The 24,190-nt window shown below is 43.4% G+C and overlaps 1 protein-coding gene across 6 annotated transcripts in view; it reads right to left on the bottom strand.

The window, feature by feature from the left end:
* LOC140198916 (uncharacterized) overlaps positions 1-24,190 on the bottom strand; it is a 135,927-nt gene that overhangs the window by 68,540 nt on the left and 43,197 nt on the right. For 4 of the 6 annotated variants that reach the window (XM_072260161.1, XM_072260157.1, XM_072260156.1 and 1 more), the window contains one exon: positions 1,923-2,048. The exons of the other annotated variants lie outside the window; for them this stretch is intronic. The gene's annotated coding sequence lies outside the window, so the exon portion shown is untranslated. The remainder of the gene's footprint in view (positions 1-1,922; positions 2,049-24,190) is intronic. 6 annotated transcript variants of the gene reach the window in all.

The following is a 24,190-nucleotide window of genomic DNA, read 5'->3' as shown; positions in this document are numbered from 1 at the left end:
AGGGAAAGATGTGCTTGGTGGTGGGATTCCGTTGGAGGTGGCGGAAGTTACGGAGAATTATATGTTGGACCCGGAAGCTGGGGTGGTGGTAGGTGAGGACAAGGGGAACCCTATCCTTAGTGGGGTGGCGGGAGGATGGAGTGACAGCAGATGTCTGTGAAATGGGAGAGATACGTTTGAGAGCAGAGTTGATGGTGGAGGAAGGGAAGCCCCTTTCTTTAAGAAAGGAAGACACCTCTATTGTCCTGGAATGAAAAGCCTCATCCTGAGAGCAGATGCGGCAGGGGATGGCATTTTTGCAAGAGATAGGGTGGGAAGAGGAATAGTCCAGGTAGCTGTGAGAGACCATAGGCTTATAGTAGATATCAGTAGATAAGCTGCCTTCTATATATTGGCGAGACCCGACGCAGACTGGGAGACCGTTTCGCTGAACACTTACGCTCTGTCCGCCAGAGAAAGCAGGATCTCCCAGTGGCCACACATTTTAATTCCACGTCCCATTCCCATTCTGACATGTCTGTCTAAGGCCTCCTCTACTGTCAAGATGAAGCCACACTCAGGTTGGAGGAACAACACCTTATATTCCGTCTGGGTAGCCTCCAACCTGATGACACGAACATTGACTTCTCTAACTTCTGTTAATGCCCCACCTCCCCCATCCGTTATTTATTTATATACACACATTCTTTCTCTCTCTTTTTTTTCTCCCTCTGTCCCTCTCACTATAACTTCTTGGCTGCTCTTCATCTTCCTCTGGTGCTCCTCTCCTTTTGTTCCATGATCCTCTCCTTTCTCCAGCCTTGTATCCCTTCTGCCAATCAACTTTCCAGCTCCTAGCTCCATCCTTCCCCCTCCTGTCTTCTATCATTTCGGATCTCCCCCTCCCACTTCCAAATCTCTTACTATCTCTTCTTTCAGTTAGTCCTGACAAAGGGTCTCTGCACGAAACGTCGACTGTGCCTCTTCCTATAGATGCTGCCTGGCCTGCAGCGTTCCACCAGCATTTTGTGCGTGTCTCTTAAATTTCCAGCATCTGCAGATTTCCTCGTGTTTGCGAATATACTTAAAGACCTTTTTTTTAAAGGAACATTAGATAGAACTAAATTACATTAAAATACTGACAAATAATTAATAATATTTTAATAAAGAAAGGTAAAATCAAGTATATCCCCACACTTGACATTGTCCACAAGTTCAGCAATGCTAACATCACAGCAGAAAGTCACTGGTCCACCAATGGGTTTGGGGGAGATTGGGATAGCAGGGAACAGTCAGAAACACTGATATCTTACCCCAAGAATACCAGCTATCAATCAATACTACACACATCATTATTTCTTTTACTGAGTGAAAACTACCGGCTTGGCAATGATAGCTGTTCAAAATTGAGAGGCTAACTAAATTCGTAGGTTTACTAATTTGAGGGATTGTTGATGTTTTTAGCCCAAAAGTCACCTCACTAGTTAAAAAGGTACATTTCTGCTTGAAGCATCAACTTAAATTGGCCAAAGTATTTGAAAGACAAGTTACTCAAGGACAAGAGAAATGGAATTGGTACAGAAGGCTGCAAATGCCAGATGCATAGCGAGGTCAGTGAATAATCTGTCCTGTAATTTATTCAGTTCTGAATGTAATACAGAGACTTAAATCATCCTTTTATGTTCTAATTCCATGAAGCAAAAATAATTGGCAAGTTGTTTTTTTTTAAAAGAGCCTGTATTTGATTAACAGCAATACTGCAGTAGAAAATAAAATGTTAGTACTTGAGTCAGCCAAACCATTCTCTTTTAAGTAAAATATAATGTTTTGCCCGCTGTTTGCTGTCCCCTTTGGCCCTCACATATTCAGGGAGATAAGCGGTTCTTTACCCACACCTCGTTCCTGCATTGATCTCGGAGTGATTTTATTTGTTAGTTACTTACTTGTCCTTCTTATGACTCTTTGGGTTTCACTCCTCTGGTGCTGCTGGAGATGAATTATGGAGTTTCGTTTTAGGTCCAATTGATCAAATATTTTGGTCTTCGGATTTACATATGAGGCTGGTAGATCTACAAAGAATATTTTTTAAGAAATCAAAGTTCAAGCCAGGTTTCCTGTAAATATGGCAAAGTCAAACTTACAGCCAGACCTCCAGTCTCTATTTTCTGCTTACTTTACAGATAACAGCCTCATTGCCTTTCAACCCTTTGCCGTGACTTTATCAACGATGATAGCAGGCTGTTCATTTCCTTTAGCCTGGACATTCTGATCAGCACTTTAACTACACTTCCCTTGCCTTTGCTGCATCGCCCACATACCCTGACCTAACAAAAATCTAACCGTTTAAATCTTCAACATCGAGAACAGTCTAACTGATTGAGATTTAGACATTCACAACTTTAATTCACTCCTAAATAGCCCAGCTCCATTGGTTCTTTCAGTTATGAACTCCCTCACCCAGAACAAATACTTTACTCTATAAAATCTCTTTCAAGCTTCTCGAATAGATAACCCACCAATCTTCTAAGATCAAGAGAACACAAAGTTAATGCAACCAGTACCCAGAATTTAACTTATAGTACAGGTATCATTCTGGTACAGTATCCCTACTAAAGTTAATATTTCATCACTCCCCACTCCCTCAGTCTTTATATTTTGTTATGACAGAAGAGGTCACTTCACCCCATCAAGCCCAAGCTAAACCTAGAGCATACCCATCGATCCCATTTCACATGCATCTTCCTGCCACCTATCCTCTCCCTCATTTCTGAACTGTGGTGTCCAAAATTGAACCTAGAACCTCAAAAAGTGCCTAACCAACATTCTTGATATCATGACCTTATCTTTTCATTCCAACTGCCAGAAATAAATTCCAAGCTTTCAACCTGCTCGCTTACTTCGTTGTACCTGTGCACTAATAGCTTTTGCTGAGAATTTTAATTTTCCCTATCAGCTACAACCTCAGTATTCCTTTCTTTACATCATAAATCAATATCCTTACTAGTCTGACTTTTAAAGTAAGGTGCAGTTTTGGGTTTCTCCCTGGGATTTTTCCATTTCAAAGAGTTTACATTCTGGAACTAGGGGCATAGCTCCCGCAACTTAGAAGCTAGGATTCTTTGTTGGTGTGCTAGAACTTTCCATCAGTGTAGAAACTGCAGAAGAGGCAGCATGATTAGTTGCAAACAAATGCATTAGTGCATTCATTCAAAAGGCAGTGGCAAATAAACTAAGGGGTTTCCATGAGTGCATTCCCATTTAATTTCAGCTGCCTGTACTCAACAGTTTAGCAATCAGAGAAGGCATTTACTTTTAAAGACGTGTTTTGCATGGCTGCTCCGAAGAGAGAAAGGAAACTCCTTTTGAGATTCACCAAATGACCTTTCTCTCACCTCACAAGCAGAGGCTGACAAGGAGGAAAATCACCTAGACAGGAGAAGGGGTTGTTCAGGGAACAGCACTACACCTGGTTGCAGAAGGGTGGTCAATCTCTTGGGTTAGTGAACAATGAGGCACCCACTATCTGAGTATGCCTGTAATTAAATTCTACAAAAAAGCTCTCTGCGCTGGTTTGAGTACTTCTGAGCAGCTTATGCATAGGCCATGCCCAGTAAGTTTCAGAGATGCCTTTTGAGGTGCACTGTGTGAACCAAGTGAATACTGTACAGAAAAAAAAACAACAGGAAATAGCTCTTTGGCACCTGATGTCTGTTCTGCTCAGAGAGTTGACAGAGAGGGCATATGTGCCAAAGAAGAGGCCACAGTATAAATTAAGAACCCAAGACGTTAGAAGTATGTTAGCAAAGATTGAAAACTGGCATTCACATAGCAAAACAAAAACTGGAATGTGGGACACAACTAGAGGAATAGCTCAGGAATCAGTTCATGGCCGTCAATTTTGTATCATTTATCTTAAAGGCTTTAACCTGAGTCCAGTGTTTCTACTGGCTGCTTCGCCGAGTCTGCACACAGACACACGTATCATTGGTTAAGAGTACCATCTGTGGTCCTATCCACCTGGGGGGCAAACCCCAGCCTTTCCGGCAGCACCCCCACCATGACTTGGTCGACAGGCTGTGGAAGGACTAGCCCCTTTCCCTCTGCCTCTCTCTGATCAGCGATTCTCTGCTGTTGTTTCGCTCGCTCCTTCAACACTTTAAGTTGGTTACAAAGGTCTTTCACATATTGTGTCAATCTATCCCTGTAAACCCCAGGCTCCCCGAACCCGTAATTATCCCATATGGGAGTCACACTGCTCGCCCCATCAATAATTCGTAGGGGCTGAGACCCAATGTGCAGATCGGGGTTGTGCGCAATCTCATCAGGATTCCTGGTAATACATCAACCCATGTCTTTCCTGTCTCAGCTATAGCTTTGGCTAACACATTCTTGATTGTTCGGTTCATCCTTTCTACCATCCCTGAACTCTGGGGGTGGTAGGGTACGTGGAACCGTTGTCGAATCCCTAGCAGTCGGCACATTTCCTTCATCACTTTCCCCATGAAATGTGCTCCCTGATCTGAATCCACCTGAACTGGGGTTCCCCACCTTGGGAGGATTTCCTGAACTAGGATCCATGCAGCGGTGCGGGCGGTGCAGTTGGGAAAGCCTCTACCCACCGAGTGAAGTGATCCATAATTACTAGACAGTAACTTTTCCCCCTGCTTTTTGGCAGGGGCCCTGTGAAGTCTGTCTGGATGTTTTCCCAGGGTCCCCTCGGCCGAGGCTGATTTGCCAGCTGTAGCTTTCTGCCCTTACCAGGGTTATGCTGGGCACAAATGATACAACGGTGGCAGAATTTCTCAACATCCCCACCCATCCCTGGCCACACCAGTCCTGCCGGAGGGTCGTGATCATGCTCTGCCCTCCCTGATGCATCGCCCCATGATAAAACTTCAGTAGTATCTGTCTAATACAGGGTGGGGCCACCATGACTCTTTCCTCCCCGTGTGTCCAGCACTCATCTGGTCCCTCCATTGCTCCTTTTCTCCTCCATTTTTCCTTCTCTTCTGCCTCTACCTCTTCATATAATTTTACTAAGCTGGCTTCTCTCGTTCCTTCCTGCACGCTTGCAATTTCAATTGCCTCTTGTTCCTCTGCTGCCTTAGTCGCAGCAACATCTGCCCATTCATTTCCTTTCTGTTTCATTCTCTCACCTTTCTGGTGTTTTTGTTCCTTCGCTATACCCTGAACAGCGGTCAGTGCATCAGTTTTTAATAGGGTACTGCTTCTGAGGTTTATACAAACCCTCCTCTATTTTAACTGAATTTCTCTTTACTCGACCACAATCTTGCTTGTGTGTAGCCCACACTGCTGGGAACTGCTGACAATGTAACCCGTAGACACCATCCTGGCTCCAGTCTCTGGTGATCGGGGCAGCTGCGACTATGCTAGCCAGGTTGTGTATTCTGTTGGTTGTATGCGTTCGCTGTCCCCAACTTGTCCATATTATTTCTCCCTTTCCTGAATCTATAACAGCTCCTGCTTCCGTTAGGATGTCTATTCCAAGATAGTGCCCTCGATATTTGGACATACTCAGAAATACACTGGAAGCTGCACTCCCCCGATTTCTAGTATTTGCGACTCGCTTCTTTCTGCTTTCACTGTTTTCCCTCCTACTCCCCTGATATAACTAGCCTGTCCGGTTGTGGTAAGGGTAAGTCTGTTATCGATATCGATGCCCGTGTCCACTAACATATTGCATTGCCGTCTCCCTCGTTGCCGCTGTTGTGAACACCCGCGGGTCACCACCGCTGGCAGTGGGGCCCGCCACCACAACTTTTTCTGACCTAGGAGCCATCTTTACTAGCTCTTTGATCTGATTGACAGTCAGATTGGTCAAACTGGGCACCGATGGGGTGAGAGATTGTGTGTCTGCTGTGAGGTTCACTTGCTTTTCTTTCCTCTGCTTTGGACACTGCCTCCAACCATGTCCCAATAGGCCACACCCGTAGCATATCAATCCTTTACCCTCCCATGTCTATTCCAGCAATTCTTTGCTTCGTGCCCTGGCTGCCGGCAAGCAAAACAAACTCTCTGGGACATCACAGCAGCTGCATCCACTACAGCCACTTTACGATCTCTCTTGTACTTTCTTCAGTCTATCTCACTGGCCCAGGAAACTATCGCAGAGTAGGTCGACCCCACTGTTATGCCTAAATCGAAAACTTCCTGGTGGGCTGAGCTCAGGCCTTCCTTCAGCATTTTCAGGAAGACTGGGTCATCCCTCCCTGGTTATCCAACCCTGAATACTCCTCATATGCTTGATACTTACGTTCTGCATAATCCATGGCTGTCTCATCAGCCTTTTGAATTACTGTCATTATCGTTCCCCAGTTACTCTCACCTCCCCCCAGTCGCTGCCTCACTTCCCCTTTAAAAAAGCAATATCTTTCTTCATTGCTGGCATTCCCGATAATTGCCCAGGTACAATCCCACACCCCTTGGGCCATCCTGTCCCACATATTCCTCGGGCACTTCGCTTTTACCAACACGTGTATATCTTTAGAGTGCATCTGGTGAATTTCAACCATTTCCTCAAGCTTACACCAGAATTCTGAATTCCCACATGCAACTTTAAGTGAGGGCAAATCAGACAAAATGCTCTGTTTCTCCCCGGGGTGAAGGGCTTATGAATGGCCGTAATCAAGGTCAAGGGCTGGCTCGGATCATCAGGGTTTTCAACCTGACGTTGCCTGACCTCAATAGGTGCCATCCTGGCAGATCTATCTGGGTAAAACCTCTCCCTGAAATATATCCATACTAATTCCCACACTACGCAAAATATAAAAGATGGGTACCAGTTAAACAGCACATAGTTAAAACTGCAGATTATGTACTCCACAATTTGCCACTTTTGAGTACCTGAACTCATGATGCCTACTGTATTCCCTTTCATCACACTTGCAAACGCATACACTAAAATGCAGCTCCCCGATTGAGTATACATGCCCTTACTCTGGCGTCTCAAACTGTCGGTAACCACCTTTTGGAACTGGTGGCTCCGTCTCACCAAGTTAACACACAAAGTTTCCTCACTTACATAAACACACATGCACGCGCACACACCACTTTTATATCTACTAGTTCAGCTCTCTGCGTTCGTGATACCTTGTGTTCCCGTGTACCACCGACCTGAACAGATCCAAGTGTGAGTGCTATTTTAGAAAAATACTCAGCAACTTAGACTGCTAGGATCGCTGGCCACACGATGGGTCACGAAGGAATCTCACTCCTGACACCAAATGTTGTTGTGTGATTGAAATCACCGGAGAGATTTACTGGTAGATACAAAGCAGCTTCTTTATTCGACAAAAACAAGGTACAGCAGACATACGGAGACCTTTTCGGTGGAAAGGACTGCTGCCCAACGTAGGGCTCAATATTTATTTGCTACACGCACAAAGTATAGACAACGCTTTCTTTTGAAGCTACATGCAAACTTCACACGTCCCGATTACATCCATCCCACCGGTGCCAACAGCATCAGGACTGGTATTCTGGAATCCATTGTTCCAAGCTGAATCCACAATACATTTATTTGTTATTTTATGTGCTTAACATGAAGGACAATCCATATTTACAAAGTATAGATCATGCTGTCTTTGAAACTGCATGCAAACCTCACACCTTCTCACCAGCAGCGTCTGGACTGATATTCCGGTATTCACAGCTTTCAGGAAATGCATTGTGACAAATGGACTGGGATTCTGATATTCATAGCTTTTAGGAAATGCATTGAAAAGGAACAGAAGACAGGTGGCTGCAGCCATTTACTAAGTGTTAATGACCTAAACCCAAAAATTACTCTAACAGCAGGCAGGTCCAACAAGTACTTAAGAAGGGAACAGTAATTTTGGTCTTCATTGAGAAGGGATCGGGGTGTAGAATTGTTACTTTTCTTGTAGTTTAACTGATGCTTGCCTGTATTTTTATATAATCACCTATGTATACGTGAAATTGCTCAGTGAATTTTCCAGTAATTACAGTACAGTTGCTATGCCATTTTTCAAAAAACTTCTTAGTTGTTAGTAGCAAGTATCATGTCACATGAATCTGGCTATTTTATAGATTAATAGTGATTGCTGGATTTTTAGTTATCCCTAGTGTGAGTTTGAAAAGTTTTTAAGTCTGGTTTTGGCTCACTCAATGCTTCTTCTTGTTCTTTGTTCTTGTAACATTTAATAAATTGGCCTGTGAGCAATTAGTTCAATGCCTCTTCTTGACATCCGAAGAACTTTTAGATTGCAAAAGCATCAGGGTTAAGATTAGGGAGGTACTGTATTGTACAGGGTGTTGGTAATGCCACGTCTTGAACACTGTGCACACAGTTTTGGTCCCCCTACTTAAAGAAAAAGGATTGAGCAACAATGGATGCAGACCATATGATATCCATTCAGGCCAATTCCTTGGACGAGAGGTTTGTCCCAGCAATAGATGAGAGACAGTTTTCTTGGAGTTTCCAAGAAAGAGGAGTGACCTTATTGAAGCATGAGGTTCTAAGATGACTTGACAAGGTAGATGCAGAGATGTTTTCACGAGAGGGAGCCATGAACAAGGGGATGTAGTTACAAAAAAAAATGAAAAGAGGTTCAGTCAGTCATTTAAATTACTCAGAGCTTAGTGAATCTCTGGCATTCTCTTACCTCTGAATGAGATGGAATTCTGATCATTAGATATAGTTAAGGTGAATTTCTCTTCTAGTATGATGGGAGCACATTCGGATACAGCAACCACTTTTTTTTTAAAACAATCGCAGAACAATGCTGGACTTTAAGAACTTCAGGTACTGCAATTGGTGGAGGAGCAGGAAGCTGGACCGTGCAAAAGCTGACTGTACTCTTTCAGTCCATGTGGAAAAAGGGACAGGTCCCGCAACAGCTGAAAGATGCCAGCATAGCCCACATCTACAAGAGGAAAGGCAACCGCCAGTCTTGCGACAACCACCGAGGCATCTCCCTCTTGTCCATTGCGGGGAAGATTCTGGCCCGTGTCCTGCTCAACCGTCTTCTCCAACATCTTGAGCAAGGTCTGCTCCCAGAAAACCAGTGCGGCTTCCGTGCTGAACGTGGGACTGCGGACATGATTTTTGCTGCGCACCAACTCCAGGAAAAATGCCAGGGTCAACACAGCGACCTCTTCGTGACCTTTGTCGATCTAACCAAGGTTTTCGATACAGTCAGCGGAGAAGGCTTGTGGAAGATCATGGAGAAGTTTGGCTGCCCCAGCAAGTTCATCACAATCGTCCAGCAGTTCCACGACGGTATGATGGTGAAAGTTCTGGATGATGGCGACGAGTCGGAGGCCGTCCCAGTGACAAATGGCGTCAAACAAGGCTGCGTTCTTGCCCCGACTCTGTTCAGTATGGTATTCTCTGCCATGCTGACAGATGCCTTCCGTAACTACGAAGAAGGAATCCACGTCAGGTACAGGACTGACGGCAGGTTGTTCAACCTTAGGCGCCTGCAGGCAGTTACAAAGGTGCGAGAGACTGTCATCAGAGACTTCTTGTTTGCTGATGACTGTGCACTCAACGCCAGCACAGAGCAGGAGATGCAGCGTGAAATGGACTGCTTCTCACAAGCCTGCGACAACTTCGGTCTCACTATCAGCACCAAAAAGACTGAAGTTATGTACCAGCCTGCCCCAGGAAAGCCATGCCAGGAGCCGCGCATCACGGTGAAGGGCCAGAGCCTCCAGGCAGTCGACAACTTCACCCGCCTGGGCAGCATACTTTCTCGCGCAGTGAACATAGACGCTGAGGTCAACAACAGGATTGCCAAAGCCAGCGCCGCCTTTGGGAGACTCCGTGAGAACGTCTGGGAGCAGAGAGGACTCAGCCTTACCACCAAGCTGAAGGTCTACTTTGCAGTGGTCCTTACCACCCTCCTTTACGCCAGCGAGACCTGGACTGTCTACAGCAGACACGCCAAACAGCTCAACCACTTTCACCTGAGCTGTCTCCGCAGACTCCTCCACATCAGGTGGCAGGACAAAGTCCCCGACACGGAAATCCTGGAACGAGCTGGGCTCTGCAGCGTCTACACCCTCCTGCTGAAAGCCCAAGCCAGGTGGGCTGGACATGTGGTCAGAATGCCAGACAGCCGATTGCCTAAGCAGCTGCTGTACGGAGAACTGTGTCAGGGCAAGCACTCAGTCGGGGGGCAGAAGAAACGTTACAAAGACTGCCTGAAAGCATCCCTCAAAGGCCTGGGTGTCGACATCAACACGTGGGAGACGCTTGCCCTCGACCGTCCAGCTTGGCGCAGCAAGATCACCACAGGAGCCCGTGCAGCTGAAGTCAGGCGCATCATCGAGGTGCAACGAAAGCGTGCTGTGCGCAAGGCCCGAGCAGCATCCACTGCCACGACAGCACCCACCCACTTGTGTCCCACATGTGGGCGAGCCTTCAGGGCCCGGATTGGCCTCATCAGTCACCTCCGGATCCACAGCCGCCAATCTCCCATTTGACTTTGAAGCCATGGTCATCTTCGACTCCGAAGGACGAACAACAACAACCTGCTACAGGAAGGCTAAGGTGGTGTGCAATTAGGGTTGCCAACTGTCCTGTATTAGCCGGGACATCCCGTATGTTGGACTAAACTGGTTTGTCCCATATGGGACTGCCCTTGTCCCATATTTCCCCCGTTAAGGTAGAGCGTTCCTATGAAACCGTTTGTAAGCCAAAAAGGTGTAAAGCACAGAAGCAATTACCATTGATTTATATGGGAAAAAATTTTGAGCATTCCCAGACCCAAAAAATAACCTACCAAATCATACCAATAATACATAAAACCTAAAATACTAACATATAGTAAAAGCAGGAATGATATGATAAATATACAGCCTATATAAAGTAGAAATAATGTATGTACACTCTATCAGAATCGGGAAGATTAAGTCAAAACCGATTTGTAGGGGGAAAAATATCAGCATGTACACGCATGCGCACGTCACGCATGCGCACACAGGAGCCCGCGCAAGGCTTCATGGTCATGGTAGTCTTTCTTGGGGTAAACACAAGTGTCCTGTATTTGACTGCTACTTTTGTCCCTTATTTGGGAGGGAGAAAGTTGGCAACCCTATGTGCAACCTATCTGCAAATAATTGTTTTGGATGTTTCTCTTGCAATCGCAAGACCCTGTTGGATATTGATAATATAAAACGCTGCAAGGCTGTTTCTCGTTTATATTGTGAGACAGATGGAAGGGGGGAAGCTGCATGGCCTCAGTTGTAGGGAGGACTAGGCCTCAAGCTGTGGGCTTGCCTGCGCAGCAGTCCAAGTGAGGAGATGCTGGATGCAGTACTGCATGGCGTCCACGCTGGGTTGAGACTACCCTCCAGTGTTCAATTGGTGAAATGGCAAGCTGGGTTGCATGCATGCGTACATTCTCCTGTGGACTGCTGAGAACTGCTTGCTCTTGCCAGTAATACCCATGCACCATCAATTTACGGGACATGTCACTCAGGGACTTGGGCTATACACACTTTTTATGAGATTCTGTATTTACTATCTTATATGTGCCTTATGTGCCTTGTGCTATATATGACTGCTGGTACCATGTTTTACACCTTGGCTCCAGAGGAACGCAGTTTCATTTGACGGTATTCATGTATGGTTGAATAATAATTAAACTTGAACATGAAGACAGACAAGGGTTATGGAGAAGTGGCGAGAAGGAAGAATATAGATCAGCATAGTTTAACCATGATCACTTTGAGTAGTAGGGCTTGTGTGAGGGGCCAGGAAGGCTACTGCTGCTTCTATTTTCCTGTGTTTTGTGTTTGCAATAAAACCATGGCTAGTGCCATTACCCCCATATGCCCTTGCTCCAGGGATGGCTAGATTAATGTTTCAGGACAGGCTGAGTAAACCAGGATCCTATTCCCTTGTGTTAGGCACATGGCAAGTGGTTAAGGCGTTCGTCTAATGATCTGAAGGTCGCTAGTTCAAGCCTCAACTGTGGTAGCATGTTTGTGTCCTTGAGCAAAGCACTTAACCACACATTGCTCTAGTGTCTATGCAAGGAGTGGCGCCTGACAGAGCTTGACAGATTAGATACCGTGAGGAATTTTCTTCCAGATGGAAACTCTAGAGTAGGGGTTCCCAAGCTGGGGTCCATGGACCCCTTACTTAATGGTATTGGTCTGTGGCATAAAAAAAAAGTTTGGAAGTCCCTGCTCTGGAGACAGGGGTCACAAACTCAAAACAAGAGGTAGGCTGTTCAGGACAGAGTTGGGGAGAAATTCCTTCACTCAGAGGATGATGAATCTGGAATTCACCATCTTGCAACATATGGAGGCTCAGTCATTGTTTATTTTAAAAGAAAATATTTCTAGATGTCTCTATGTAATGCCCTGGTTTAGATTTTTACTGCTATGCAGTAGGTATTTCGTTTTAGCATTTCTGTAAGAGCAGACTGTTCCCCTTTTAGCATGTTTGGGTTTGAGCTAAAGATATGTTGTTCAGCTTAGAATGTTGTGTCAGCCAATCAAGATGGTGGAATTGGGAGGAGGTTCTAGAAGATTCTGGTTGGAGAAATTCTTGTGACTGCTGTGGGTTGAGGTCTTTTTGGTGGGAGCTGGAAGAAGACAGGAGGGAAGATGGCTGAGGATGCCATCCCTGTTGCACAAGGTACTTTGTGCAGATGAATGGCTTCAAGGAAGAAGGACCAATACTCCCGTGGGAGAACCCATTTGGTCTAGATGGATTTCAAGCGACATTCGGAATCAGTGTGTGCTTTCATGCAGACCCTGGGGCCAGCTCATGAGTTTAAGACAACTTCAAGGTGGGCTGTCATTTATGTGCACATTTGGACTGGGTTAACTGTAATGTGTACTTTTTATCTTTTCCTTTCTTTTTCCTACTGTTAGATAAAGTTGAAATTTGTAAATGTACTTTCTTTATAACTGTATGCAGTGTATGATCTGTTATTTCTTGCTGACAGGTGATTGCAAGTAGGCAGCATTTACACAATAGTCGCTCAGATCGGGGTTCAGGTGGTCGAGACATCCCAGCTTCCCGGTTTTGGTGGGACCCAAGTCATACCAACCATAGACGTACGGAGTCTGAGAAAGGTGGTTTTCTCACCGCTGAGCCTAGTGGACGTTAGCGAGGGGCTATCGAACCATATCTCTAGAGACACCCAGTAAAAAGCGGTTTCATCTATATCCTTTATTTCATGTAACTTGGTAAGAGAATGGAGCTGGCAATGAAGATCAGCCATTTTGATGATTGGTACATCAGGCTCTCGTTTCTCATGTTCTTACCTGACATCTCATTGACTTGTTATTCTACCCATGCTCATTAGTGAGTAATTCACCTCCATTGATTCATTAAGTGAGACATTTATACTTAGAGTCACATGACAAAAAATCCTGACTGTCTAATGTGGCCTTGTGCCTTTAACTACAGAATGAAAAACTCCTGGTTACCATTTTTGATGAACTTTATATCTTTGGCAACATGAGACTGTCTGTTTGAGCCCCTGGGCCCCAATCATAGGGACTTGGCCAGCTTGGCTCCACTGGACCTGCAGTTCCTGGTAGGGTTTCCTGATACTTTCACACAAAGGATCTGAAGACAAATGCTCTTTTTCTTAAAGCAGTTTCTGCTCTGGCTTCTGCACATTAATTCTACTGGATGGAAGTGGGTTGATGCAGATGACACTATAACATACTTTTACATTTGAAGTTTTAAACACACGTCTAATTACAAGGTGGTGCATGCGAGCTCAATTTCAACATTGAAGAGTATTTTGGATAGGTACAGGGATGGCAGGGGTATGGTCCCAGTGCAGCTCGATGGAAGTAGGCAGTTTAAATGGTTTCGGCATGGACTAGATGGACCAAAGGGACTATTTCTCTGCTGTACTTTTCTATAACTAAAACAACACACAAAATGCTGGAGGAACTCAGCAGGTCAGGCAGCATCTATGGAAATGAATAAAGAGTTGATGTCTCGGGCCAAGATACTTCTTGCACCTTATTTCAAAGTTGATGCCGTCGGAGTCCAAACAAAAATTTAAAAACCTCAGACACTGTTCCCTTCTGAAATTGCATGAAGTAGCAGGGATAAAGCTGGAGTCTGTTTGCCTTCTGTTAATGGTCACATAATTATGAAACAGATCTAACAAACAGAATACAGAACAAGGCATTCAGCCCTCAATGCTTGCAGGTTGATCATGAAGCAAACCAAAACAAATTTCATCTGCCTGCACAAATCTCTGTCCCTCTATTCCCTAACTTTCTATAATTCTGTCTAAGTACTTATTAAATGCTGTTATCATAAGATCACAAGACAAAGGAGCAGAAGCAGGCCATTCGACCTATCGAGTCTGCTCTGCCACTCCACCATGAGCTAAACTATTCTCCCATCGAGTTCCAATTTCTGGCTTTTTCCCCATATCCCTTGATACCCTGACTAATTAGATACCTATCAATCTCCTCCCCTCCTTAAACACCCTCAATGATCAGGCCTCCACAGCTGTATGTGGCAACAAATTCCATAAATTCACAACCTTCTGGCTAAAAAAAAATTCTCCTCATCTCTGTTTTAAATGGGTACTCTCTAATTCTAAGACTGTGGCCTCTTGTCCTGGACTCACCCACCAAGGGAAACAGCCTTTCCACATCTACTCTGTCCAACCCTTTCAACATTCGAAACGTTCCTATGAGATCCCCTCTCATTCTTCTATAACTTAATGAATACAGTCCAAGAGCCAATAAACACTCCTCATATGTTAGCCCCTGAATTCCAGGAATCAATTTCCTGCGGCTAAATGAAGTCTAGGTGTATGTAACAAGTAACAAGTCTCAACATTGTATCTCATCTGCCATTTCTTTGCCCACTCTCCTAAACTGACCAAGTCTCTCTGCAACCTTTCCATTTCTTCAACACTTCCTGCTCCTCCACCTATCTTAATGTCAGCCGCAAACTTAGCCACAAAAACATTTCATCCATAATCTAAATCATCAATATACATTGTAAAAGGAAACAGCTCCAACACCGACCCCTGCGTTCACCACTAGTAACCGGCAACCAATCAGAATAGGATCCCTTTATTCCCACCCTTTGCTTTCTGCCTATCAGCCAATGCTCCACCCATTCCTGTAATTTCATGGGCTCTCATCTTACTAAGTAGCCGCTTATGCGGCACCTTATTGAAGGCCTTTTGAAAATCCAAATACACAACATCCACAGCCTCTCCCTTGTCAATCTTACTTGCGATTACCTCAAAAAATTCCAATAGGTTGGTGAGGCAGGATCTTCCCTTCATAAAACCATGCTGGCTTGGGCCTATCTTGTCATTCACCTCAAAGTATTTCATAACCTCGTCCTTGAGGATCAACTCCACTAACTTTCCAACTACCGATGTCAGACTAATAGGTCTGTAATTTTCTTTTGCTGCCTCCCTCCTTACATAAACAGCGGAACTACAGTTGCGACCTTCTAGTCCTCCGGAACCATGCCAGAGTCTATTGATTCCTTGAAGATCATTTCCAATGCCTCCACAATCTCCAAAGCCACCTCCTTCAGAACCAGTGGGTGCACCTCATCCGGTCCGGGAGACTTATCTATTCTTAGTCCATTTAGCTTCCCAAGTACTTTCTCTCTAGTAATCTTGACTGTACCTAATTCTATTCCCTGAGACCTCTGGCTATCAGGTGTTTTGCTAATGACAGCATCATTTTCAATTGGTCCTATATCTACCCGTGTCACTCTTTTACTCTTCATATATTAAAAAAAACTCTTAGTACCCTTTATGTTAATTGCCAACTTCCTTTCATAATTCATCTTTTCTTTCCTAATGACTTTCTTAGTTTTCTTCTGTAAGTTTTTAAAAGTCATCCAGTCGTCAGTTTTCCCACCAATTTTTGCTTCCTTGTACGCCGTCTCTTTTGCTTTTATTTTAGCCTTAACCTCTCTCGTTAGCCACATTTGTGCCATTTTTCCATTCATGATTTTCTTTTTTCTTGGAATATATTTTTCCTGCACTTTCCTTATTTCTTGTAGGAATTTCATCCAATTCTGCTCTACCGTCCCTCCATCTAGCTTACTTTTCCCAGTCAACTTGGGCCAGTTCCTCTCTCATACCACTGTAATTTCCTTTGTTCCACTGAAATATCGATACACCTGATACCAGCTTCTCCTTTTCAAATTTGAAACTGAACTCAATCATATTATGATCACTACTTCCAAGGGGTTCCATACCTCTCCTGGTAGTACAATCCTGGCATCTGTTACTCTGTGTAAAACAGAAGTACCTTGCCTTGAGAATCCCCCTCTCACCTTAAACCTATGCCCTCCAGCATGGGACACATCTACACCCTACCAAAAGCATTTTCAGAATACGAAACCCAGAGCTTGATTTTCACTCATGCACAGGAGTGGCCAATATACAGTCACAACATCTGGGAGCGAAGATGGGCTAACGGGTGTTGGTGGAGAATTGAAATGTGTCCTTTTTTCCCCCCAAAAAGACAGCTAGATTTTATCTTATCATCTAAGAAAATATGTGCTGCCGTTGGAGAGGGTTAGAGGAGGTTCACAAGAATGATTCTGGGAATGAAAGGGTCATCATATGAGAAAAGTTTGATGGCTCTGGGCCTGTACCCTCTGAAATTTAGAAGGACTGGTGGGGGGGGGTGTGGAAATTTCATTGAAACCTTATCGAATGTTGAAAGTCCTTGACAGAGTAGATGTGGAAAGGACGTTTCCCATGGTGGGGAGTCTAGGGACAAGAGGGTACTGCGTCAGGATAGAGGGCGCCCATTTAAAAACAGAAATTTCTTCAGCTAGAAGATGGTGAATTTGTGGAATTTGTTACCGCAGGCAGCTGTGGAGGTCAGGTTGTTGGTTGTACTTAAGGTGAAATTGATAGGTTCTTGATTGGCCACGACATCAAAGGTTACGGGGAGAAGGCTGAGGAGGGGAAAAAGGATCAGCCATTATTGAATGGCGGAGCAGACTTGAGCCAAATGGTTCAATTCTGTTCCTATGTCTTATGATCTTTAGCCATTCCTAGGTCTACAACACTCCATCTATATTTCCTAAGCTCTCAGACAACGCGAGATCCAGTTATTCAAGTAGTCCACTCTGCTTCCTTTGTCACTCTCACTGGCACTCCCTCCCCGGATTCACAACACCAAGTACCCTTTCAATATTCTCCACAACCCTCACCTCTCACATCTGAGTCTCTCCACACTCTCTTCACACAAGACTTCATTCTTAGAATTCTCGGTTCCACGGCAAGAAGAAGTAGGTTCATAAAGTCCACAGAAATTCCACTGGAAATGATTATCACTTCTGTCCCAAGCGCCTTCTTGATTTTCACTTCAAAGATCAAGCTAGGTGAAAATTCACTCCAGACCCACAGTCCTGTACTTACTGAATTGCCTCAAGAGACAACCAAATTCTACTCAAAACAAGAACTTTATTCCAGGCCTTTTTAAAAAAAAAATGTTCACAAAAGTTTATATAAATGTTTTAATAATTAAAGCTTTTGTGCTCATTATTGGGTTTATGAGATCTATTTGTGTCCAGTGATCACACAATCAATTTCCTGCGGCTAAATGAAGTCTAGGGTTCCTGCAACACTGGCATCTGTCCTCATGTCAAATGGGGTATACTTCTAGTTGGGAATGTTGGGAAGTTTCTTAGTTATCTTTCTGGAACCTTGTAGTCCAAGAAGCACCTGAAGACACCGCTCATATTGATTTCTATCCCTTAGTTTGCTCATTATTTGTGAACTCAGCACCGACTTCTCCTCTGTACCAATACATTTTCTGTAATGGTGCTACAATTATTTTGTGCAATAGTTATTACTACAGGTGTAAATTTACTGGTCCAAGCAATGAGTTACATATAGAAAGGATTCTCTGTAAAAATTACAGGTTTCATTTCGCAGTTCCTTTCGAGAATTGATAATATTAAATTAATTTTAAGTAATCATCAGGCCATCAGCTGACACCCAAGAAAAGACGCAACACACACAAAATGCTGGAGGAACTCAGCAAGCCAGGAAGTATCTATGGAAAAGAGTAAACAGCCAATGTTTCAGGTTGAGACCTTTCATCAGGACTTGGTTATAACCAAAAAAAGATTTACATCTTCATACGTTGTTCAGTGTTTCATGGGCGGGGAACTGAATTAGACAAGGAAACAATTCCATGAACGTTCAAGGAGGTAAAGTCCACATATTCTGTTACTGTCCCAGTGAAGTTCCATCCCATTGATCCTTTACACCTGGTTAGCATAGACAAGAATCTCTCGCACTCTCTCATCAAAACTTCAAAATAAGTTGCAAGGAGAACTTCTACACTTGACCTGACATAACTGGTAGAATATCATTGTAGAAGCTGGTGAAGTAACTTAAATTCTGATTTTTAAGGCTGTCACAGATTTTCCTGCAAATTTCTATCAGAGATCTTGCCCAATATTTAAACGTATTGAATGCCAAATTCATTACATTCTGACAGTATGGCCTTTCCATGAGCTCAGAACATATCAAATCAACTTTATACAGTGGTGCTAGAAAGTTTGTGAGCCCTTAGAATTTTCTCCATTTCTGCATAAGTATGACCTTAAATGTAATCAGATCTTCATATAATCCTGAATACCAGATAAAGAGAACTCAATAAAAAACAAAATCGTTATACTTATTCATTTGTTTATTGAGAAAAAAATGATCCAATATTACATGTATTTGTTGGAAAAAGTATGTGAACCTCTGGGGTAATGCCTTCTGCAAAAGCTATTTGGAGTCGGGTGTTCTAATCAATGAGGTGAGATTGGAAGTGTCGGGTGTAGAGGTCCCCTACCTTATATAAAAAAAAGACACACAAAGTCAGGTTACTGATAGAGTCTAAACTTCTCAAGAAAGATCTGTTTATGTGCACCATGCCTTGATCAAAACAACTTTCCGAGGACATTAGAAGAAAAATTGTAGAGATGCATGAAGCTGGAAAAGGCTACAAAAGCGTTTCTAAAGACCTGAGTGTTCAACAGTCCACAGTAAGAGAAACTGTCTACAAATAGAAGAAAGTCAGTACTGTTGCTACTCTCCCTAGGAGAGGGCATGCTGAAAAAATCACACCAAGAGCAGAACGTGCAATGCTGGAGGACGTGAAAATCAACCCAAAAGTAACAGCAAAAAGACCTGCAGAAATCTTTAAAACTTGCTAAAGTGTCTGTTCATATGTCCACCATTTGAAAAATACTGAACAAGAGTGGTGTTCATGGAAGGTAGGTCACAACAGAGGTCATGAAAGGTCACAACACTACTGTTCTCAAAAAAAAAACGTTGCTGCACATCTCAAGTTTGCAAAAGACCAGCTGAATGTTCTACAATGCTTCTGAGACAATGTTCTGTGGACAGATGAGACAAAAGTTGAACTTTTAGGCAGAAATGCACATTGCCATGTTTGGAGGAAATGGGGCACTACACACCAACACCAAAACCTCATCCCAACTGTGAAGCAATGATGGAAGGAGCATAATGGGTTGGGGCTGCTTTTCTGCCTCAGAGCCTAGACAGCTTGCAATCATTGAGGGAAAAATTAATTCAAAATTGTATGAAGATATTTTACAGAAGAATGGCCGGGTGGCAGTCTGTCACCTGAAGCTTAATAGAAGCTGGATAATGCAACAAGAATGATCCAAATGACAAGAGTATATCAACAACAGAATGGTTTAAAAAGAAGAAAATTTGTATTTTGGAATGGTCAAGTCAAAGTCCTGACATTAATCCTATCGGAATGTTGCAGAAGGACTTGAACCAAGCAGCTCATGCAATGAAGCCCACCGACATCCCAGAGTTGAAGCTGTTTTGTAAGGAGGAATGGCCTAAGATTCCTCCAAGCCAAAGTGCAGGACTGATCAACAGTTACCAGAAACATTTGGTTGAAGTTATTGCTGTACAAGGTGGTCACACCAGTTACTAAAAGCAAAGGTTCATATACTTTTTCCAACAAATACATGTAATATTGGATAATTTTTCCTCAATAAATAAATGAACAAGCATAATTTTTGTGTTATGTATTTAATTAGGTTTTAGTTATCTAGTTTTAGGACATGTGAAGATCTGAACACATTTTAGGTCATACTTATACAGAAATAGAGAATATTCTACAGGGTTCAGAAACTTTCGCGCAGCACTGTACCTGCATCTTAAAGGACAGTCACTACTGTGAAGAATAGTCCATCACAGTCTATCACAAAGCCGTCCCCAAAATGAAGTTCATTTAGATGCAGCACTGCCACAGAAAGCAGCATCCATCATCAAAGACCGCACAATCTAGGCTGTGCACGCTTCTCACTACGAGTATTGGACAGGAGCCTTGGGTCCCACACCAATGGGTTCAGGAACAGTTATTACCCTACAACCATCAGGCTCCTGAACTAGTATGGATAATTTCGCTTACTATGACTCTGGACCGATTCTACAGCATACAGACTCACTTTCAAGGACTTGACAGCTCATGTTCTCAGTACTTATTATGTGCATGGTGTTTGTTTTCTTTTGTACATTGGTTGTCAGCCTTTGTCTAATTCTGTACAGTTTAGCACAATTCTATTGTACATTTTTCCTGTAAATGAATGAAAGAAAGTGAATTTCAAGGTAGTATATAGTAACACAAGACCATAAGACATAGCAGCAGAGTTATGCCATTCCATCATGGCTAATTTATTATACCCCTCAACCCCATTCTTCTGCCTTCACCTTGTAACCATTGACTAATCAAGAAACTATTGACCATCACTTTAAATATACCCAATGACTTGGCCTCCACAGCCATCCATGGCAAATAATTTCACCAATTCAGCACCTTCTGGCTCAAGAAATTCCTCATTTCTGTTCTAAATGGACATCCCTCTATTCTGAATCTGTGCCCTCTGATCCTAAACTCATCCATTATACGAAGCATGCTTTCCACATTCACTCTAGTTGATCCTCTGAGTACAGACCAAGAGCCATCAAATGCTCCTCATACATTGGTTCTAGGAAAGAAAAGATTATTCTTGCAAATCCCCTCTGGACTCTCACCAATGTCAGCCTGTATTTTCATAGATAAGAGGCCCAGAACTGCTCACAGGTCTCCAAATACAGTTTGACCAATGTCTTAGAAGGCTTCAACGTTACATCCATGGCCTCCTTTACTGTTGCAATGAGGCTCACTCAGGTTGGAGGAACAACGTCTTATAGTCCGTCTGGGTAGCCTCCAATCTGATGGCATGAACATAGATTTCTCGAACTTCCAGTAATGCCCACCTCCTTCACCAGTCCCCATCACCTTTTCCCTCTCTCACCTTATCTCTTTGCTTGCCCATCACCTCCCTCTGGTGTTCCTCCCCCATTTTCTTTCTTCCATGGCCTTCTGTCCTCTCCTATCAGATTCCCCCTTCTCCAGCCCTGTATCTCTTTCACCAAATCAACTTTCCATCTCATTACTTCATCCCTCCCCCTCCCGGTTTCACCTATCACCTTGTGTTTCTCTCTCCCCCCTCCACCTTTTAAATCTACTCATCCTTTTTACTCCAGTCCTTCCGAAGGGTCTAGCCCCAAAACGTCAAATGTACGTTTTTCCCTCATAGATGCTGCCTGGCCCGCTGAGTTCCTCCAGCATTTTGTGTGTGTTGCTTGGATTCACAGCATCTGCAGATTTTCTCTTGTTGCAACATTACATCCTTGCTCTTATATACTAGTCCACCAGAAATGAATGCTAACATTGCATTTGCCTTCCTTACCACTGTCTCAACCTGCAAGTTAACTTCTAGGGAATCGTGCACAAGGGCACCCAAGTCCCTTTGTACAATTGATTACTGAATTTTCTCCACATTTAGAAAATAGTCTATGCCTTTATTCCTTCTAACAAAGTGCATGACCATACATTCCCCTGCACTTTATTGCAAATGCCACTTTGCCCATTCTCCCAATCTGTCCGAGTCCTTCTGGAGACTCTCAGCTTCTTCAACTCTTTACCTGCCCCTCCACTTACCTTCATATCATCCACAAACTGGGCCACAAAGCCATTAATTCCATCATCCAAATCATTGACATATGATGTGAAAAGAAGCTGTCCCAATACTGGACCCTGCAGAACACCACTAACCAATGGCAGCCAACCAGAACAGACACACTTTATTTCTATTCTTTGCCTCCTGCCAGTCAGTCAATCTTCTATCCATGCTAGTATCTTTCCTGTAATACCATCGGTTCTTATCTTGTTAAACAGCCTCATGTGTGGCACCTTGCCAAAGGCCTCCTGAAATTCCAAGTAAACAACATCCACTGACCCTTCTTTGTCTATCCAGCCTGTTATTTTCTCAAAGAATTCCAACAGATTTGTCAGACAAGATTTCCCCTTAAGGAAACAAAGCTGATTTTAGCATATTTTATCATGTGCCTCCAAAAATACCTCGATACTCTTCCTTAATATTGGACTCCAACATCTTCCCAACCACTGGAGTCAGGCTCACTGGCCTATAATTTCATTTCTGTCCCTTCTTAAGTTGAGTGACACTTGCAATTTTCCAGTCCTCCAGAACCATTCCAGAATCTAGTGATTCTTCAAAGATCATTACTAATGCCTCCACAATCTCTTCAGCAACCGCTTTCAGAACTGGGGGATGTATTATACCTGGCCCAGGTGACTTATCTACCTTCAGACTTTTCAGCTTTCCAAGCAGCTTCTCTTTGGTATTAGCAACTACGCTCATTTCTGCCCCCTGACACCCTTGAACTTCTGGCATACTGTTAGTGTCTTCCACAGTGAAGATTGATGCTAAATATTTAAGTTCGCCTACCATTTCTTTGATTCCATTACTACCTCTCCAGTATCATTTTCCAGCGGTCTGATATCCACACTCATCTCTTTTATACTTTATATATCTGAGGAAACATTTGGGATCTACTTATATTATTGACTGGTTTATCTTCATATTTCATCTTCTCTCATTATGGCTTTTATAACTGCCTTTAGGGGGTCCTAATCCTTTAGCTGCCTACTAATTTTTGCGATACTATACATCTTCTATTTTGCTTTTATTCTATCACTGATTTTCCTCGTCAGCCATGGTTGTCTCATCCCCCTCAAGAATTCTCCCTTATCTTTGGGATGTATATACCCAGCACCTTCTGAATTGTCTCAGAAATTCCAGCCATTGCTATTCTGTCATCATTCTTGCTCATGTCTCCTTACAATCAACTTGGGTATCTCTTGTTCCTCAGTAATTCCCTTGACTCCACTCTAATACTGTTACAGCTGACTTTAGTTTCTTCTCAAACTGCAAGTTGAATTCTATCATATCATGATCACTGCCTCCCAAGGGTTCCTTTACCTTAAGTTCCCTGATCATTACCCAACACCCAAACTAGAATTACCTTTCCTCTTGTGGAATTAACCACAGGATGCTTTAAAAAGTCATCTTGAGGCATTCTACAAATTCCCCCTTGGGATCCAGCACCAACCTGATTTTCTCCAATGAACCTGCATATTGAAATGCTCTGTGTATTCCATAACATTGCTCCTTTTAACATGCCTTTTCTAGCTCTCATTGTAATTGACCCCACATCCTGTCTACTGTTGGGAGGCCTGTATACAACTCCCATCACGGTCTTTTTATACCCTTACAGTTTCTTAACTCTACCATAAGGATTGTACATCTTCTGATCTTATGTCACCTCTTCCTAAGAATTTGATTTTGTATTTTACCAAAAGAGCTACACAATCCCCACTGCCTACCTGCCTGTCCTTTCGATACAATGTGCATCCTTAGATGTAAAGCTCTCAACTATAATCTTCTTTCAGCTGTGACTCAGTAATGCCCATAATGTTATACTTCCCAATCTCTAACCGCACTACAAGATCATCTACCTTATTCTGTATACATTCAAATATAACACCTTCAGTCCTGTTATTTGCCACCCTCTTCGAACTTGTCTCCATGTTATACCTCTACTCATTCCACTGACTGCAATTATGCCCCATCATCTGCCTCAGTCTCTCTACACGACTGCATCTACTTGTATACCCAACTGCCTCATCGTCAGCCCTATCACTCCAGTTCCCATCCTCCTGCCTACGTAGTTTAAATCCTTCCCAAATTCTAAAGCTAGCACAAAGAGGTACAAAATTCTGATGGAGATTTAATATTGGAGAGAAATGTAAAACCAGCAGGTAATTTACTACCATCCAATTAAAACAGTAA

This window comes from Mobula birostris, chromosome 6 (genome assembly GCF_030028105.1).
Source record: "Mobula birostris isolate sMobBir1 chromosome 6, sMobBir1.hap1, whole genome shotgun sequence".
Classification (NCBI taxonomy): Eukaryota; Metazoa; Chordata; class Chondrichthyes; order Myliobatiformes; family Myliobatidae; genus Mobula; species Mobula birostris.
Note: the sequence above shows the minus strand (reverse complement) of the source record. Positions and strands in the feature narration are given on the sequence as shown.